Source organism: Tigriopus californicus, chromosome 7 (genome assembly GCF_007210705.1).
Source record: "Tigriopus californicus strain San Diego chromosome 7, Tcal_SD_v2.1, whole genome shotgun sequence".
NCBI lineage: Eukaryota > Metazoa > Arthropoda > Copepoda > Harpacticoida > Harpacticidae > Tigriopus > Tigriopus californicus.
This window is the reverse complement of record NC_081446.1, coordinates 6,399,985-6,407,401: the sequence shown is the minus strand read 5'-3', so window position 1 is coordinate 6,407,401 and position 7,417 is coordinate 6,399,985.

Sequence of the window (7,417 nt, the reverse complement as noted above, 5' to 3'; positions counted from 1 at the left end):
GACTGATATTTCCAAGAAGAATTGTTTTTTTTTTCCAGCTTCAAGTTATTTTGGGTAAATCTAAAAAAATTTGCTTCAACGAAAACATATTTTGTAAAAAAATGAAAAAACTGAACTTCGTAAAAATTGGCAAAGTCATGTTTAATAACAAACCGGGTTACAACTTCGTTAATCGTCATCAAAATGGTTAACAACCTTAACCATCCATTATAGTTTAATGATTGTAATCCCTCCTCTGCTAACCAATGACGAGAACGTACTGTGGATATACGTATGTTGAAGTAATGGGTGTTGATAAGCGAGTGCTGATATGTGCGCATGCAGTTGGTTGCTACTTACAATAAACGTGTGAGTTGATACACAGATTTATGTAAAGCAGAAATAAGTCAAACTTACATTGTCTTTCTTCCTGTATCAATGAATGTTTAATCTTAGAAAAATTCAAGCCAATAACGTAAGCTTGGTTACACTGTGATAACGAATAAGTTTGAACAAGAGAGATTTTTATTTCAGCTTTGAGATTGTTCATAAGTGGAATTGGTATTCAATTGGATGTTTATAAAGTAATTACAATAGAAAAGTGTTTCAATAAAAAATAAACCATATGGGTTCCTTCATCATCCTTGAAGCTATCAGTCATGCTTGGACTAATTCATGTCATTTGTCAAGGATTATTCTGTCATGCCGTTTGTACATTATTTTGTACACTCTCGCCTAATTGAACTTGGAGGATGTTACAGACCTATTTGCTTAGTTTGTGTTTCTTTCAACATTTTGTGCATCAAGAACTACTCATGATTTCGGTTTGTTAACCGCCCTGAATGAATGCAAGTGTCTATGAAGGGTTTGCTTCATCATCTTGATATAATGAAAGCCGAACTTGCCATATGAGTACACTTGTACTTTCCTTTGCATTTTGTGGAGGTTTGGACTGTAGTGTAATAATACTTGTTTTGTGAGGAGTACGAACCTGGTTACAAGAATAGAGTATGAATATCATTTCTGATTGTCATCTCACTACTCAATATCAAAAAAACATGGAAGCAATCTTCAATTAGGTTGTAACAATTGTTGTTGAGGCTAGCCGTTAAAAAAATCTTTGAGAATGACTCCTGACTCGAATCTTCTTTAAGAGCTCAAGTCTGGACTCTGTTTGGAAGATTTCACGTTGTACGTGTTTGCCCTTTTTAGCCTTCACCGGTACTTGTGCTTTGGCATGCATTTAATTTTGCAAATTAAATTTCAGACGCAATCCTGAACATTGCTACTGTCTCCATAATTTGACGAAAATAATTCAACCTAGCTTGCCGGGTTAGGGGGCGAAAATGTGCAAGCCTCACTTTGTTAGAGTACACGAAAAGAAAGCCCCCCCCCGTAATTGAAGAAATAGCTATTCTACATGCCATTAGAATAAGGACCCTTATTTGCAACATCACACGGCCCAAAGAAAAGGGGAAGAGGCACGGTAGATTGCTAAATAAACTGCTCTTGCCTTTCCTCTAACGTAATTTCTTTTCTGGACATTATGTGACCCGGGGCACTAATTATGAATAAGATTTTGATAGAATTAGTCAAAAACAGCACAAACGCATTATGATTCAATAAAAAAGGAATTGGTCCAATCGGCCCTTTATCTGGTTGAGGCTGAATGACGAAGCGCCCTCTGAAGTGCCGAACGTGAAACATATTTCGTGCAGCGTAAGGCGACTATCACCAAGTGAGCACTTGAGAATCAAAGAAAACCCCAAAAACAGATTTGTGCACTCAAAGGAAAGGTGGCTGCCGATGTTCCAACTCCTTCATGAATAATGGGACTGGAGGTCATCTTGAGATTTTGCTCTTTAACGTTAGAGCATTGCAGAAGAAACATTGAATAGTAAAAATCGGGTCTGTTGTGTTTTTTTTACTGCAGCTGAATCGGTAACCAGTGGCCAGTACTGATGGGATCAAATACATAATCACGGGAGGTTGCGACTAGGGCTACCAATTCATATTTTTACAGGCATATGGCATCACTAGCGGAACATCGGAAACCCGTTAGTTAGTCACAAAGAGTAACCCTGATTTTTCTTCGATTAAACCAGGGTTCCTTTTTTAGTCAAAGCTAACCTTTTACCTTATGATGGAAAGGGGAGTGCTTAGACTTTCCTACCTTTCTAGCAGTCCTGAGTTTGAAAATTTATTTGATCCCATCACTTGTGGCCTGTGCAACTTGAGCAGATTGAAAAATCATAACCCTTACAGCCTTTCAGCTGTCACCCATTAGCTCTGAAAACGAGTCCGCCTCCCATCTCACTCCTTAGGCCTTGCTTTCTCAATGATTAAAGCTCAATTTTAGTCATGGTTCGATTTTTCTTATGCAATAAAGGTCAGAGTATGCAAGTTTAACATATTTTCAAAATTACATTTCTTCTTACTTTCGCCATCACTTAACGAGACACTGAATAAAACATCATCAAATAAACGAATCACACTACAACTTCTTGATTATTTGTGATATGAACATGGAACTAAAATCCTCCCAAGTGTAACTACCAGATCTGGATGTTTCCATTTGTTTTTTTTTCCCTTTGTGCATGTTGTTACCTCTTCTCAATTATTCAAGAAGGATGTTCCAAATTCTTCCCAATATCTTTTGGCTCTTCCTCCATTTTTGGACTTGACATCGCCTTGAATTTGACAGGAGTTATTGTGTCCTAGAAAGGGCTTAACGTGGCTGAAATATGAAAATTGACTCCACGGCAGGTAAATGACGAGTACCAATGTAATGTGGAAATTATGTTTGCAATGAGTAGCATTGGAAAGTGTGTCAAAATGATGCTGAACTACGCTGGTTACCAGTGCTGCCAGATGAAATGGATCGATTACCACCTAACTTTTGCCAAAAATAACCAGTTTCATCACCAGATGTTTGGGGCTCCAAAGAAAAATAACCAAATATTTAAATGCAATCACCTCATGAGCTTCGTTGTTATTTATAGGGCCGGCCAAAATTTGAAGATTAATATGATCTTAATTGATAGCAAATTTGCATGAAAAAAATCGACCGAATTTGCACAAAAAATTGCAAATAAACTTTTCAAAATATAGGCACCAACACGTTCTGGAGGTTGTAAGGCCTGATTTTGCCTTCCCTATCAAGCAACACGTAGATGAAAAGGAAAATTACATCACAATATTTTCCAGCATTGGGATTTGAACCTGCTATCCCTAGCGTGCAGATCTTGCCTTGTCCATGCTTATTCCTAGACTGATCAGCATTTTGCACATTGTTAACATTTTGTGAAAAAGGTAAATCTCAGTTCACAAACTAAAACACAATAATGCCAGAGCCTAACAAGTGTATGTTATATTCTAGTCGCCGATATCAATTTCCATTTATTCTTTGCTGTATATATACCACCACCTTTCTACAATAAACATCTAGTCAACAGCCACCATCCACCAATCCTACATGGCACAGCCGGTAGTAGCCGCCTCCAGGTGGAAGAACCTTCTCCCAGACGACTGAGGACGCCAATGCAGAACTTGGGCCCAGAAGAGACGTGATGCGTGCGGAATGGCTGTGGTTGCAGCGGGTGGGCATGGTGCAGCGGGATGGCCGTGGTCGCAGCGAGAGCGTGGTGCGTCCGAAAGGCCCGTGGTTGCAGTGACCCGCCCGTGGGTGCAGCAGAAGGTCCGTGGATGCAGCGGTGACTGGGCCAGGTCAACTGTGGGGTGTCCGAGGTGCTGGGGGAGACATCAATGCCTGGATGGTTGGGGAGGACCGGTGAACATGGTGACCCGGATGGAGGATGGAACATAGTCAAACCCTTTAACATCTAGTCAATCCTTCTAGTCTCCAAATCAAACAACTCTAGTCATCTATATACCATTTATTTCATGTCCATGTTTCTCTAGTCAATTGTATGTAACTCTAGCCATTTCCACCAAATCTTCTGTGATATTTTGTGCTGTACCCCTCATTGTCAACCCTGCCCCCCCCTCCTCCGGGAAGGGAGATGTTATATTCTAGTCACCGATATCAATTTCCATTTATTCTCTACTCCTGCTCCCACCATCACACTCGCCATAGTTATTTTCCTCTGTATATATACCACCACCTTTCTACAATAAACATCTAGTCAACAGCCACCATCGGGCAATCCTACAGTGTATTGCAGAACAATTCAATTTTTCCAAAACTAACCATCCACCTCATAACCATTTACCACAAAATTCATGAGAAAACGTCAAGATTTGCCTGATTTTCAAAGGAGAAGTTGATTAATCAAACAGAAGTAAATTCCAATATTTGAATTAGAGTATCTTAAAAAATTGCAAAGTTAAAGAGCTATTTCAGATTGATGGAAAACATAAGCAGGTGGTTTATAATATGTTTACAATCTATTTCAAACCTACGTGTACTTTTTTAAAAACTGATTTCCTATTTTAGCCAACCATAGCCAACTAAAGTTGTTGGATTTTTCGGATTTTTCAAAATCACCAGATTTCGAGATACTTTTTTGCTGTAAATCACTAATTATCAAAATTTTGTCCCAAAATTACTTGAAAAATCACCAGTTTGGTGATAAAGCACCACATCTGGCAACACTGCTGGTTACTGACGCTTTGCTTTTCGCACTTTGCCTTAAAACGTACTTTTATTTTTATATTGACGTAATATTTTGTAAACTTCTATTAAGCAGATGCTGAGTTATTACAACTTAAAAGTTGTGTTTTACACCTTAGTAGATCGAAAAAGGGCCTAATTATGATTCAAGTTATTTTCAAGGTATATTATTATCTTTTCCAATGACACGACAGAAAATAGCAGTTTTCAATTTCTTTAAAAGCCAAAAAAGTCACTCAAAACTTACAAAAGATGTAAAATTGCTTTCAATTCACAGAAATTACCACAGCTACACTATCCTATCATGTTCCTAAAATATTTGAACGATACACTTGAAAGTTTCATTTTCAAATCTGTGACTTATTGCAAAAATTGATTTCTACATACTAGTGATGTTTTTCATTCAAAGTTGATAGGGACTGCGAGGTAGGAGTTACTCAAACTCTAGCGGCAAAAAAGTAGGTTTCCGTTGGTATAAAAACTGGTCATCTCCGGGAGAGACTTGAATTTTCCTTCCAATCTGTGATCTCACTACCTATCCCAGACACCCTGACACCAGCCTTCTATAATAAAATAACGTTTACCAACTTGAAGCATAGAGGAAGCAACTCCTATAGAGAGTGCGATGAGAGCTAGAGACCCTAGTCAGAGACGCGCGAGGTTTGACAAGTGGCTCCACTTCGAAAAAGTAAGCGATCAGATGAACTAAAAAGTTTCCAAACATATTTCGAATTGATGCGCTAGATAAGAAAAAGTACTGTCATGACAAGCACCATTGAATATTTTTTTCAAGGACACTGCGAAATTTTACTCAAAGATAGGCTGATTTATGAATATGGTATTTTAGATTATTAAAAATAGTTTTGTTACTTTCGAAATACTCTCTGAACCCATTATTTTATAAGATTAAATTGCAGACATATTTCATTCCATTATTCAAATCAACATGATAACATGCAAACTCTATGCAAGTCTCTCAAGAAACAAGTCCTTTATACTTATGAATATGGTTGTTCTTTCTATTTTCAAGTGCTTTAGTCCAAATTGATCCTGTCAGCATGTGAGAAATCAGCGTGACAACTATATTTTATTCAGAAATACCATACTGATTCAATTCTAATGGCAAAAGACACTTTAATACTGTAGAATATGTTGGTTGAACCCAAGNCTCCCTGTTGGGAAAGTTTCCAAACAAAGCCCATGTTCGTTGACATTTGGCAGCCAATCAGATCGCTCGAATTTGATGACGTATACTCAACCTTGCGGGTCTCTGCATCCAGGGTCCCTAATGAGAGCTAGGGAGGCGGGCTAGTTTTCAGAGCGAATTAATGTCAGCTGACTGGCTGCTAGGGTATAGTTCCACATTGTAGAGGCGCTGTTTTCCTTCAGCTAGAGTAGCACGATCCAGTCGTTACCGATTTAGTTGCAGTAAAAAAGCACAAAAGACTCGATTTTTACCCTTCTATGTTATTTCATCTATGCTTGAAGTGTCCCTACTGGCTACTTACAGGTAGGGACCCTGGATGACCAGGGTCTCTACTTACAGGGGACAAGTCAAAGCTGATGTATTGACAACTCCTGTGATTGTCGTGGAAGTTAAGTCTTAGATTACAGTTCAGATAATGATCCATGGAATCAGAGAATGTTAGTAGAAAATACTTAACAAATTGCTTGAAATACATTAGTATGCCATAACAGTGTATAGCATCTTTGAAGTTTATTTGCATCCTGGGCTTGTTTTTTGCATCTTTATTTGTTTATCGTGGTCCTTTTTATGGATAAATTTGAGAACCTTACTAATAATCCTAAAACTGGACAGTTTTCGGTCAAATTTTTGTACTAAAGAAAATTAATAATGCATCTTGATATACATGTTGCGCTTTAATACTTCAACGAGTCATTTGTTACGTTCGTTTTTGCTTAGGAAACTCAGCCCTGCCTCCAGTGGTGCGGTTTTTTTGCAACCCTGAACTTAACTTGCTAATGAACCAGACCGTTCATGTAGTTCAACTTAGCATTGCACTTATTTAAATCTTGCCTACGTTTTTTCAACAAGATTAAGTGCAAAATATGAAAACCACGCTTTTTCTAACTAGTCTTCAAAAGTTATTAAAAGAGTGTGAATAGTTCGTGGCATCTGAAATTGAGACCTTTGGGAGAATGATGCATTTTAAGAAGTTGCAATATTGGCTTTAGTAAAGTTTGCAACACCTAATGTGAGATTTTGTGACACAAGTGCAACAAAATAAAAGTGCAAAGAAAATGATCCATTTAGTACAGTTCTTTTCAACACAACTAGCCATTCAAATTCAATAAGTTATAGATAGTTGACAAATTAATTCACTGTTTTGGCTCAATTAAAAATTAATCATAAAAACTCAGTGATGTACGGAGTCTCAAATTATTCACTTACTATTGCTTAAAAAACAATCGCAATTTATAGTATCTGTGAATCAAATATTTTCATTTTCTTCATTATTGGGCCTGTTTCTTTATATTATGCCTTTTTTAAAGAAAAAAAAATATTTTTATATTTCACCAGAAGTAGTTGAATATTTTCAGTGTCTCTAGTAATGACAGTTCTGATTTGGCAGTTGATAGTAATGCCGCCACACAAATAACTGAATTGATTTTTTCCAAGGAATCTAGTCCAACTTCTTAACCCATACTCTTTATCATCAAACTTGACGTATGAGTTGTTCAAACAATAAATAATAGACAACCTTTATTGCATTGCTGTTGCAGCCTATCACCCTATAGAACCATCAATAGGATTGGTTGGATCAAATGGTCAAAATTAAATGA